The following is a 14,369-nucleotide window of genomic DNA, read 5'->3' on the forward strand; positions in this document are numbered from 1 at the left end:
AAGGAGAAAGCGGAGAGCAAACGCGCAGTCATCCGCCGCGCGAAATGCCGCGGGGGGATGGGAGGGAGGGAAGGGGGGCAGTGTTGTGCTCCGGCAGCAACTGCGCATTTCGCGACCGGGCGCAAGGGGAACTAGCTATCGCTGCTCAATCTCGCGCGCTATATATGGAGGAAGGCGGTGAGGCAGCGTGGGAGAAAAGGAGGGAGGGCGGCTTCATCTCCGCAAGAGTAGCTAGTACACTCTAGACTCCGCACGGCCGCGCGCGGTCACGCGTGCCGTATCATGAAAGGGCTATGCAGACGGCTCATACCTTTGTGTGCGATTATGTTCTCGCCGCTTTTGCGTGGAAGGGATAGACCGGACGAATGTCACTTCGTTCGCTGGTGCTGTCGCGCTTCCTCACACCAGCGTCGAGCGTTTTCCAGAGTGTCCGCGCTCATCGAGTGTGATCTGTTCATGTTTGCTCGTGCACGCAGACATCATGCTTGTTAATTAAGGCAGTAAGCGAACGTTTCGAAGTTCATACAGCCGATAAAACTACTATCCCTACTTGGCATAGCTGTGTATTAATTTGCTATCGGAACGATGATTTGCCTTTCGGGCGAAGAAAGAAGCCGCTTAATAGAAGCACATACTCTAGAAAACGTCGTATATCTTAGTAATGTCGGCTGAAATCTATTTTACAGACTGTCTAACTTCGGTTTTAATAACATCCCAAAAAACCACATCTGGAAAAGGGATTGCCAAATACGTAAAGAATCTCACCAAAACGTCTGTCAAAATCCGTTTTAAGACGTTTTCGAACCGTTGTGATGAACCTGTTTCAATGTTTCACTCTTCTTTTCGCAGCTTTGTTCTTCTTTTTTTACAGTGGCGACGGGAAAAAATTGGTCTTCAAGCTCTGAAGGCAGTTGGACAGCCAGCAAAGTTGTAAACGACAGCTAGAACGATTACCCATGGCGAAGTAGCTTGAAATTATTCACATGGCAAAGTTCACATGCACTTTAACTAATTATTAGCCTAAGACGTTTCAACGGTCTGCGACTTGGCTTGCGCCGCTACTTCGTGCGCCTAGAAATAGCGGACCAGAGAGAAGAGAAATCCGCCGCGCCTAGTATGCACGCTGCTCTTCAGGAGTCTTCACTATGTGTGATCTTCCTATAGCACTGTCACGACACAAATGAGTTGCTAGACGGGTTCTTCTTTTACATACAAAAATGGAGTTACGTCACTCCCTGCTTCCTATGCTACAGTTACCGCTTCCCGGCAACTGCAGCTTATGCAAATCGTAATCTTTACCTCGAAACGCTTGCGGCGAACGCTATGCGCGAAGGCGAGCTTTCTGGTTCTCTTTTTATTCCCCGCACGACCGGTGCCTCCGCTAACGCAGATGCTCGGAGGCTACCGCCACCTGGTGGGGCTGCAAGGAACCCAGCGGCGCACGCGGCGCGCGACTTCCGCTGATTGGTTGAGTTTTTGTCCACGGACACGACTTGTGCATTGGGAAGAAGAGGGATATATGCATCATCAAACTCACCGTAACAATCCAATGTTGTTGCACTTTTTTTCTTAACAAAACGCTCTTTTATGCACTGAAGCACAAATGCACGTGGAAATCCCTTGAATTTCGCCCTACACTTCGGTAAATATTATATCGAAACTGTTGTCATCCTGGGGATTCATGTGGGTGCCTGCTGCAAACTCAATGACTACAATCCTTAAATTGCAATATGTGCGGTAACGTAATTAATCAGGAAGTTCATTAGTGAATTTTTGTTAATAAGTTGAATATGTGCTTCGACTTCTCGTGCCAGTAACGTCCGCATCTTCGAGTATTCCAGCTCGATGACACGAATTACACTATCTGCCACAGGCGCTTTTTAGGAATTCCGGAAAAATTAGAAATGATCAACCCGTACAAATTTAAATGTGGTCTTACACACGAGCTAACATATATATGGTATATACTTAATCACAAAATCAAAGTAAGTAGAGATCACCCGGTGTTTAACGCGAGTTATTTAACTCGCATAAGTGAACAAGTTCACATAAGGCGCATTTATCACTATTTCAATTCGTATGTAACTTGGAAACAAAAAGCAGGCCCACAGCCGCTTGCAAGCTAATCCCTTTAAAAAGCTAATCACAAAAGCCATTTTGTGCCTGTTTCCCTTCATAAGCTTGGAAATGAGGTGTTCTGTCTTCCACAGATGTGAGAAGGCATCGGAGTAACTGAGCACCTGTCAGCAATCGTACAGTTCCGTGCTCGTGGGCGCCGCTTGAAAAAACTTGATCACAAATAAAAAAAATTGCGATATTAACAGCCTCCGCGACATATTTCCACTTCAAGTATTCACGATACAATAGCTAAATAGACGCCTGAAATAAATACGAACGTCAACGCTGCACATGTTTGGATGGCACTGGTGGGGCATGAACGCGACTGATCGCACCAATTTCCGACACTTACGGTACGCTTCAGTCACGAGTAACTGAGCTCTGGCGACTGCTCCAAATTCAGATATCTGCTATAGCAATTACTAGCAACAAGGAATTTTCATCACGTACCGAACAAAAGGTTCACCGGATGTAGATAATGGACACGTTATTCCGAAGTTCATTGTCCGCTCGATGCAATATGGCGGGCAGCACTCCAGCAGCTCGTCGCTAGCCCTCCCGCCCCGAAACTATCTTGTCGACCCTCTAACGGCTGCGGAGCAAGCATGACTACGCCGCAAGAAGAAAAATACTAAAACAAGTTTTTCCGCCACATCGTTCCGGGTTTTCAGACTACGATGATACAAATAATCGTTTTTGAAAACGTTTTCTAAGCAATTTGACCGGTCAGATATATTCTGGCTGCTCTGAGGCTGCTCTAAGACGTCAAAAAAGGTCAGAAATCCGTTTTATTCGATATATCTCTAAGATCGACGTTTTTAAGACTTCGTGTGCTACCTGGGTCAGAGTTCGGAGGCGTCAAATTGAGCATATCAAAAATGATACTTTCGATTATGTGAGGTCAGATCAGTGCCTAGAGCTAGCTTCAAAAATGACAGTGAGAACAAGAAGGTAAAAAAAAAATAACTCCGATGCTCAGACTGCACTGTAAAAAAGTTTACGTCCTTAAAATTGAAAAAGGGTGTAAATGTGTCTATAACCCACAGCTTTAAGGTTTCCGTTACATAACTCACACCCTAAGGGTGTGAGTTATAGACACATTTACACACTTCTACATTTTTAAGGGGGTGAGTTATATTACAGTGTGGCCGGGAGTGTAGCGAGACAGGATAAGCTTATCGGTTATCGGATAAGCATTCCCCTTATTGCTAATTTATTCTTGCTCCTTAATGTTACTATTTCTCGTTTATATTTTTTTTTTGTGTGTGTGTGAGTAGCTTACTAAACCGCGTTCCTAAATTTTATCAAGTTAGAGGTATAGTGAAAAGCTGCAACGATTTTGCGTTAAGGCTTCCGTAACTTTCGTTCGCGTCTCCCATCAGCCCCGCCCAACCGAACAGCGAATGGTGGCTTTACCGCCAAACTCGCTGCCGCAACCGTATCTCATCAGAGCCAAGACTGCCACAAATATGAAGCTGCATCTTTTGACGCAATAATAACAATATTTGTGCTACAGCCTTGAAAAATAAAAGGAATGAAATACGTCACAACCTATGCGCTATGCTGCAATACTTCAGGCGAAGCCAATAAATCCAAGCTTACAGGGAAACTTGACGCCGGGCTGACAGGCCAAACGTAAAAAAAAAGGCTTTGAATTGAGATTACCGTCATGTGACGCTGCGCTGCCGGCGAAATTTGATGAGCACAGCCAGCTCGAAAGCGCCAGTGAACGACGACTGTTCCCCACGCACGATTTACGCACTACACTGCGAGCAAACAAGGCCGGTTGGCACACAGACAAAAGAAACGCCGACATCAAAGATTTATGGCGACTATCAAACGGCACAGTGTGACGGGCGGGAGCGAGGAGCTGTACAATATGGCAAAGAAAAAGGGGGCGCTGTGCGCACCGGATGCGCGTGCAGCCAATGCAGCGGTGCACACGGCGCAGCTGCAGTCGAATGCAGACTACCACTTCACCTTTCCTTTGTGAGCTTATATATCAGAATATGCCAGATATTGCGTGCTTTATCAATTCGCCAAGCCTCGCATGTGCGTGAAAAAGAGCGAGAAGCGGCCCAATGGCTGCCAGGAGTGCGTTGTATTTGTCATATGTCGTTGAGTGAAGTCGGGAATGTCTCACACACGGTGCGCCTTTTTTTTTTTCTTAATCACTGCACGGGTCTGATGGAATAAAGCTGAGTAGTAGAAAAACTGCTGTTATTCCTGTTTCAGTTGAAACCTGTATTGCAATCGCGTATCCGAAGCTAAGGAATTTCATTACTTCAATCATCACCATGACCATCAGCCTGTTTTATGTCAACTGCTCGCTCAAGTGCGCCGTCTGCGGCGAAGCCCACGCCACGGGATTTCGCGAGTGCAAGCAAAAGCTAAAAAACAACACTACCACCAAAAAGCATCCTCCGCCCGGAAGGAGGAAGGAAGACGACGACAGTGATGGAGGAAGACCAAGACGAAGCCGCCTGCGGTGGTTCAACTCGGCATCCTCGGCGAGCCGCTCAAGGTCCCGGGCCCAGTCCAGGTCAAGGTCCCGGTCCCGATCCCGGTCCCAGTCTAGGTCCAGGTCCCGATTCCGCTCGGAGTGGCCAAAGCTAGGAGAGAAGCAAGGGCAGCGGCAGCCTTCTACCTCGATATCCACGTCGAAGCAGAAGAACCAATCGGGCAAGAAGAACCAAGCCAACAACAACAAGGTGAGCCGGAATCAGTCTAGTACCTCCTCCGCTCAAAATACCAGTGAAAATAGTAAATGCTCCCCAGAATGTACGCGCATCAGGGAAGAAAATAAAAAACTCAAGGCTCAGATTAACGACCTAAACCAACGCATGCAACGCTTAGAAGCGTTGCTAAGCAAAACAAGCAACAACACACAGACAGGGCCGCAAAGCGGCACGAAAGGCCACCAGCCCGCCATCTCCATTCCTGCCCCCTCAAGAACCACCACGCCCTCATCGCTTCCCGGTGCGGCCTCGGCAGCGGCAGGCCAGTCAAGTGTAGTCACCCTCGAAGGTATTTATGCTACGATACAACAGATGCTTTACCAGATGGGTGAATTAAACAATAAAGTCAAGGAGAACACACTAAGCCATGAAGACCTTGAAAGAAGAATACGCAAGGTTGAGTTTGGCTCGCGCAAGCGGGTCGACGACGAGAGCAGCAACCCACGCATCAAGGCGTACAGGCGCATAAGCAACACGGGTGACATCAGGGACGCCGACAACTGCGACGGCGGTGCCATGAACGTCAGCAATGGCTAACACCACACGCAGCGCGCCCGAACACCTCGTGATCTGGCAGTGGAATTGTCGCTCTTTCAACAAGAAGGCAAGTTCACTCCAACTTTTCATCCAAAATCGCCTATACCCCCCGACGTCATCTGCCTTCAGGAGGTCGGGAACCAGCCGATCAGGCTGCGGGGTTACTACGTAATTAAACACGCGGGATCACCGAAGGTCGCGGTTTTAGTTCACAAAACGGTGACGGCCGTGGGACAACATTATCAACATCATGACATTAATCATATGCTAGTGGAAGTCCTTCCGCAGAAGAGGGGTAGACGTAGCACTTTCATCCTGAATTTGTACAGTCCACCGAGGGCTCAGAAAGACGACTTCCGCAACATCATTTACGAGAGCGTGAGAGCCGCTGGCGGCAACCAGCTGGTAGTGGTGGGAGACATGAACGCTAGACACACGACTTGGGGCTACCAACAAGACACGCAAAAGGGGAGGTCGCTCCTCTATGCGGTTGACCAAATGGGCCTCGAATTGACAACCAACCTCCTCCAACCAACCCGAGTAGGCAATAGTGTAAGTCGAGACACGTTTCCGGACCTGTCATTTGTCAAAAACGTAAGGGAATACTCATGGGCGCACCTGGGCGAAGCATTGGGCAGCGATCACTACATCCTCAGCATCTCGGTATCCACGCCGAAACTCAAGAGAACAATTGGTGAAATTAGGCTTACGGACTGGGAGGCATTCAGGCAGTACCCCCCGCCCGAAAACGGTATAACGGACATAGGGGAATGGATGCAGCACCTCCGGGACGCCCACATCCAAACCACTAAAACCATCCAGCGCACGGTCGAGACGCCCGAAGTCGACCGCAGGCTCTTACACCTATGGGAAGCCCGTGAGGGCCTCCTCAAACGGTGGAAGCGACAGCGGTTAAACCGGAAGCTACGTCTACGAATCGAGAAAATAACAGACGAAGCCAGAAATTACGCAAACGAGCTGACGCAGCAAAATTGGGTACAGTTTTGCACCTCGCTCAAGGGTACCCTGAGTACGGCGCAGACGTGGGCCATCCTACGTTGCCTGATCGAGCCCGACAAGGCGAAATCGACAACCAGTCAGACGCTCCTAGAAATCGCTCACAAGTTCCCCGGAAACGACCAGGATCTGATTGACACCCTAAAAACCAGATACCTTGGTAGCGACCCCACACAACCCTGCCTCCTAAAATATGAAGGAGAACCAAGACCAGAACTGGACGCTCCCATCACGGAGGAAGAGGTGTATGCCGCGGCACGAGCCTCACAGCGCAACACTGCTCCCGGAGTTGACAAAATCACCAATGCCATGATTAGAAACCTGAGCCCGATGCACATCCCGGACTTCACCGAATACCTAAACGAGGAACTCTGGAGCAAGGGCCACGTACCGAACGAGTGGAAACACGCGGAAATCGTGACCATTCCCAAACCCGGCAAGAAGCCCGCTATCGACGCCCTGCGTCCCATCTCGCTGACTTCGTGCCTCGGCAAGCTGTACGAGAGGGTCATCAAAACCCGCCTCCAACATTACATAGAGGACGGTGACCTCTTTCCGCACACCATGCTTGGCTTCAGGCCGGGACTTTCTGCGCAAGATGCGTTCCTAATCCTAAGGGAAGAAGTTCTTAAGAGCATCCCGAAGGGAGGAGAACATCTCCTGCTCGCACTCGACCTAAAAGGGGCCTTCGATAACATCTCTCACGAGGCCATTCTCAAGGGACTGAACGACATCAGCTGCGGGGAGCGCATCTTTAATTACGTTAAATCGTTCTTGACGGGCCGGACGGCAACCATCGGAATAGGCCAGACTCGATCGGATACGATCGACGTGCCGAACAAAGGAACACCGCAAGGGGCGATAATATCCCCGATTCTATTCAACGTCGCGATGCTAGCGCTGACCAAAGAGCTGCGGAAGATCCCCGACCTAGGTTACGCCCTGTACGCAGACGACATCACGCTCTGGGCCACCAAGGGCTCCCTAGCGCGAAAAGAGGCGACCCTTCAAGAGGCCGCGACGGCCGTGGAGAGAATTGCGGCAGCGAGCGGGATGCGTTGTGCGCCAGAAAAGTCCGAGGTGATCCGGGTGCACGGAGGAGGATTCTACAAGTCCCCCGGCCCTATCGACCTCTATCTTGAGGGCCAGAAGATCACGGAAGGCAATAAGACTAGGATTCTGGGTTTTTGGGTCCAGAGCAACCTGAAAGCCTCCCACACCATCCAAACCCTAAGGTCTGCCACCAACCAGATCTCGCGGATTATAAAACGAATTACAAAAAGCCGCAAGGGCATGCGAGAAGAGGACACGCTTCGCCTCGTCCAGGCTCTGGTGATCAGCAGAATCACGTATAGCATGCCGTATCACTATCACTCGCTAAACAAACGCGACCAAGAACAAGTCGATGCCATCATCAGAGGCGCGTACAAAACGGCCCTGGGTCTCCCTGTCACCACCTCAAACGAGAAGTTAGCTGCCCTCGGGATCCACAACACCTTCGCTGAGCTGTCGGACGCGGTTATGGCTTCGCAAAAGGCCAGACTACAGAACACGGCGGCGGGCAGAGCCATCCTCCACCGGACCGGAACGGCAACGGAGCTCCGTGCCCTCGATGGGCAACGATCACTCCCGTCTGAGGTCAGAGGCAAGATCAAGGCGAACCCGATACCGAAGCACATGAGCCATGAACTCCATGAAGGACGACGCAAGGCTCGCGTCGACAGACAGCGCCGACAATTCAAGGGTGACCCGTACGTAACGTACGTGGACGTGGCGGCGTACCCTGTAGGGGGCCTCTTCGCGGTAGCCGCCGTGAACGGGAGAGACAACTCCTTGACTCTCGCGGCCTCCGTAAGGGCAGAGACCCCAGCTGCGGCTGAAACCATAGCTGCGGCGCTGGTAATAAAGCAAGAAGACAGGGTAGGCAGGGAAGTCCATGTCGTTACCGATTCGCAACAGGCCTGCCGTAACTTTACCAACGGACGAACACCGCTGCTGGCGGCTCAGATTCTAGGCCCGAGGCTGCAAGAATACCACCAAATCACGTGGACGCCGGGCCACGCGGGTCTGGAGGGGAACGAGAGGGCGAACGCCCTAGCTCGAGCGCTGATCAACCGAGCGGGGCAAGACGAATCACCTCATCAATCCCCACCATTTACCTTCATGCCCCTGCCGTCCAATTACTGCGATCGACTCGAGATCCAGCGACTCAACCGCAGGATTTATCCTCCGCCTCACAGAAAGCTCAGCACTGAAGATGCCGTAGCTCTCCGACTTATTCAGACAAACACATTTCCTAACCTACACAAATACAGTAAAATGTTCCCACATACATATCGCGGCATCTGCCCCTGGTGCGGCGACACACGCCCTACACTCTTCCACATCTCGTGGGGGTGCGGGGGCAAACCTCAACACTTAAAGACGCCTAGCACGTCATTTGACCGGTGGGAGGTACAGCTGACCGGCGATACCCTGGCGGGACAAGAAGCTCTCGTCCAGCAAGTACGTCGAGCAGCCATGGCCAGTGGAGTCCTGGAATGAGGACACCACCCACTCGACCTCATAGCAACCACCTCGATGGTTCGAATAAATGTTTTTTCTCTCTCTCTCTGTCAACTCCAGGACGAAGGTCTCTCCCTGCGATCTCCAATTGCCCCTGTCCTGCGCCAACCGATTCCAACTAGCACCCGCTAGTTTCCTAATTTCGTCGCACCGCATTTAGTCTTCTGCCGTCATCGGCTGCGCTTCCCTTCTCTTGGAATCCAATCTGGCACCGTAATGGTCCAACGGTTATCTAATCTGCGCATTACATGGCCTGCCCAGCGCCATTTATTTTTCTTAATCTCAATTAGAATATCATCTATACCCGTTTGGTCTCTGATCCAAACCGCTTGCTTTCTCTCCCTTAAAGTTATGTCTAACATTCTTCGTTCCATCACTCTTTGCGCGGTCCTTAACTTGTTCTCCAGCGTCTTCGTCAGTCTCCAAGTCCCTGCCCCATATGTCAGCACCGGTAAAGTGCACTGATTGTGTATCTTCATTTTCAATAATAACGGTAAGCTCAGGTAAGGTCAGGAGCTCACTATGTCTGCCGTATGCGATCCAACCCATTTATAATTTTCTGTTATTTTTCTTCTCAGATCAGTGTTCCCTGTGATTATATGACCTAGGTAAACGTACTCCTTCACAGACCCTGAAGGCCTGGTGATCTTGAACTCTTGTTTCCTTGCCCGATTATTTATCGTTATCTTTGTCTTCTGCACATTAATCTTCAACTCCACTGTTACACTCTCCCCGTCAGGTCCTCAATCATTTCTTGCAACTCGTCTGCAGTGTTGCTCAATAGAACAATGTCATCGGCAAACCGAAAGTTGCTGAGGTATTCGCCGTCGATCATTACTCCTAAGCCTAACCAGTTTAATAGCTTGAATACTTTTTCCAAGCACGCAGTGAATAGCATTCGAGAGATTGTGTGTCCTGGTCTGACCCCTTTCTTTATAGGTATCTTCCTACTTTTCTTGTGTAGAATTAAGGTGGCTGTGGAATCTCTGTAGATATTTTCCAAGGTATTTACGTAAGCGGTCTGTACCTCTTGATTATGCAATGCATCTACGACTGCTTGTATCTCTACTGAATCGAATGCTTTTCGTAACCTATGAAAGCGATCTAGAGACGCTGATTGTACTCTGCGGATTCCTCGAATAATAATAATAATAATTATGGGGTTTTACGTGCCAAAACCACTTTCTGATTATGAGGCACGCCGTAGTGGAGGACTCCGGAAGTTTCGACCACGTGGGGTTCTTTACCCTGCACCTAAATCTAAGCACACGGGTGTTTTCGCATTTCGCCCCCATCGAAATGTGGCCGCCGCGGCTGGGATTCGATCCCGCGACCTCGTGCTCAGCAGCCCAACACCATAGCCACTGAGCAACCACGGCTGGTGCGGATTTCTCGATTACCTGATTGACGACATGGATGTGATCCATTGTATAGTATCCCTTCCTGAAACCTGCCTGTTCCCTTGGTTGACTAAAGTCCAGTGTTACCGTTATACTGTTGGAGATTATCTTGGTGAATATTTTATATAGTACTGGGAGTAAGCTAATGGGCACATAATTTTTCGATTCTTTAACGTCTCCCATTTTGTGCATTAGTATAATGTTTGCATTTTTCCAGTTTTCTGGGACTATTGCAGTCGATAGACACTTCCTATAGAGAGCCGCCAGTTTTTCAAGCATTACGTCTCCTCCATCTTTGATTAAATCGACTGTTATTCCATCTTCTTCTGTCGCTTTCCCCCGTGTCATGTCTTGCAAGGCTCTTCTGACCTCGCCTCTAGTTAGAGGCGGAGTTTCTGTATCGTGTTCATTACTGTTTCGAATGGAGTTATCCTGAGTCGTCTGGCTACTGTACAGGTACAGGTACAGCTACTGTACAGGTCAGTATAGAATTCTTCCGCTGCTTTTACTACACATTCGAGACTGCCGATAATATTACCCTGCTTCAGTACATACATCTTGGTTTGCCCTATGCCGAGTTTCATTCTCATTGACTTGAGACTACGTCCATTTTTTACGGCGTCTTCAGTCTTTCTCACGTTATAATTCCGAATATCACTTATTTTCGCCTTGTTCATCAGTTTTGACAGTTCCGCGAATTCCATCTTATCTCTTGAGTTGGACACTTTCATTCTTTGTCGCTTTTTATAAGGTCCTTTGGTACCTGGGATAGCTTGCCTACAGGTTGCCTTGGTGCATTGCCTCCCACTTCAATTGGTGTCTCTGAAGCAAGCCTTGTTACGGTTTCATTCATTACTTCTATGTCGTCATCATCATGTCTCTGTTCTAAGGCTGCATATTTGTTTGCAAGTACCAGCCTAATGTGTCTGCTTTTACCCTTACTGCCATTAGGCTGACGTGCTTCCTCTTGACCAATTTTTCTCTCTCTCTCTCTGTTCAAATTGAGGTGAATCCTAGCCCTCACTAACCTATGATCACTGCATTTTACCCTACCTATCACCTCTACATCCTGCACTATGCTGGGATCGGCAGAAAGTAGAGAATCAATTTCATTTCTTGTTTCACCATTAGGGCTTTCCCAGGTCCACTTTCTGTGGCTACGCTTCCTGGAAAAGGTGTCCATTATTCTCAGCTTATTACTTTCTGCGAATTCTACCAGCATCTCTCTTCTAGCGTTTCTAGAATTGACGCCGTAGTTGCCAACTGCCTGTTCACCGACCTGCTTTTTCCCCCACTTTTGCATTAAAGTCACCCATTACTACTGTATACCGAGTTCACACTTTTCTCATCGCTAATTCAATATCTTCGTAAAACTTATCTACTTCCTCATCGTCGTGACTGAATGTTGGAGGGTAGGCTTGTACTACCTTTAATCTATACCTCTTATTAAGTTTTATTATTACTGCTACCCTCTCATTAATACTGTAGAATTCGTCAATGTTGCCTGCTATGTCTTTATGGATTAGGAATTTTACCGCGTATTGCTTCTTATCAGGAAGACCTCTGTATCAGAGGACAAGGCCGTGATTCAGCAATGTATAAGCCTCACCAGTTCGTCTAATCTCACTAAGACCGATAATATCCCAAACAACGTCTGATAGTTCCTCAAAGAGTCTTGCTATATAAGCTAGCCTCACTCGACAGAGTTCGGCTGTTAAAAGTTGACAAGGTCAGTTTCATTATATTAACGTCCAATAATTGCCTTGGTTCCTTTTCTTGGAAAGTCGATTGGTTCACCTGGGGCTGGTGCCACTTTGAAAAGAAACACGCTTATTCTGGTCGGGAGTTTTCACTTTTTCAATCAGTGCATTTAGAACATGTGATCATCTTTCTCTTGCAGATATTTCGTAGATATTTATGTCTATGTACCTTTAGATTTGCCTAGAAGTGCATTGGTCATGTGCATCTCTTCGCGCCACGTAGTAAATAATTTCACTATAATATTGTGTTCTTTGATCACTTTCCCTGGTCGATATTCCACCAAGAAGAGCGCGTAAAATGACACGATATCAATGAAATTTCGTTTCGTAGCTTCATGTTGTAGGTAGGCTGCTTCTGTGGCAAAAATTGCGTGTTACTTTTAGAAAACAGTGTTACAAATAGCAGTTCACCTGGCTAAAGCTACAATTGGCACCGACCTACAAGGGTTGCGGGCGCACCAAAGCAAGTAAAACCATAAAAAATTTTACTGCACAGACTTTAAAGAAAAAACTGTTCGCCAGCGTCCTCGCAACGGACACGCGCTTTTTAGCAGACGATGCACTTGACAACCACAGCAAAATTCAAGACGTCACGCTGTATAATGCACGATTCGAATATGTATACACAGCAAAAAGGTGTCAATATAAATTTGCATTTGAAAAAAAAAAGCACCATTATAGGAGCGTACGCGTGCAATCGCTCTCAGCGCTCGCAGCGAAGTTACGTTGAATATGCCGCGAAGCCAGTCTCCACCCCAATCCAGTTCGCTCGCAACTCCCTCGCAAAATTTTTCCACACGCGGCGCCTCAGCGGGAGCGCGCCGTTCGTCCCACTCGACCACAGTCTAGTACACTGTAGTGGGAAGAGACCGCTCATAATTTAACCAAGCAAGGAAGTGTGATTGGCGAAGCGTCCCGGCGATAGCACTTCTCAAGGCCTGAAACAAGCAATCGACGTAGTATTTTTTTTTTCGACAACAGTGACACACAGCCACGGCCTGATATACTTCTGAAACATGTTTCATCTTAAGCGCAAGCGTAGACACCCTAGCCACATATACCATGTCCCGGCTGTGAAGTCAGCGAAATTATGTTTGTCGGCGCGAGGGAAGCGAGCGCCGGAGGGGGAGAAAAGAATCGCTGCATTCACGTTCTTTCCGTTTGTGCTTCGACGCCGGGGTACTCGTTGTGCATGCTCGCGGCGTCTCTTTTTTGTACATGTAGCAATATGCCCTTTTCCTGTGGCACACCAGGCGTCGCTCTGTGGATACTCATAAACTCAGCATAACTCATCATAAACTCATCATAAATCCATTATAAACTCATCACAAACTCAACACAAACTGAACACTAACTCAACACTAACTCAACATAAACTCAACATAAACTCATCATAAACTCAACATAAACTCATCATAAACTCTGTGGATAAATGTAACGACTGCGTTCGCGCCCTTTGCGTTTGTGCTTCAACGCCGCGGCGCTCGCTGCGCATGTTCGCGGCAACCATACGCTTGCGCGTAACCTGTTCACAAATTGAAACGTCACTGGAATGTTTTTCTCTATTATTTTTCGCTGCGGAACCGCAAACGCAGGGAGCGCCGCGCGTGTACCGTGGCCGCCTATGCTGCAGCCGCGCTCTTTTTGCTCTAGCAATATGGCCGCCGGCGGCTTCACTCGCTCTTAGGCGGCGGCTGGCATAAGAGTTTCGTGCAGTAATTAATGGAGGGAACGCTGGCTCTAGCGTCTACGGGACCTGCAAAAGGAGCAGTTGAGCCAGCATGGCAATTCTGGAAGAGAAGTACATGGCTTGCCTAAACTTCATCCTTCTGGCTTCAAACGGCCTTGTGACTTCGTAAACTCATCGTTTTCAACAATGTACTGCGTAATGGGTAAGTAAACATTATTAAACTTGTCCGACAGCAGGATTCAAACACAGGGCCTCTAGCACAGAAACCTCATATTGAAACTCTTAAGCCACGGACGCGTGCGTCGACAAGTGATGTGAAATGCCCTTATGAATTTATAGTGGGCCTTTCGATTTCGCCACCTCGACAAGCTCAATCTTTGCAATTCGTAGCTATTAACGCTATAGCGCTGAGGAGCCCGTGTCGCAGAAAATCGGGCGTATCCGGCGTCGGACGTCGCCTCGGCAAAACGAATTTCGCACCAAATTACGAACCACGCATACCCAACCATTTCTCTTCCACCAAAGTTGCTAATACCTTGTCTTT

The sequence above is a fragment of the Dermacentor andersoni genome, chromosome 3 (genome assembly GCF_023375885.2).
Source record: "Dermacentor andersoni chromosome 3, qqDerAnde1_hic_scaffold, whole genome shotgun sequence".
Lineage (NCBI taxonomy): Eukaryota > Metazoa > Arthropoda > Arachnida > Ixodida > Ixodidae > Dermacentor > Dermacentor andersoni.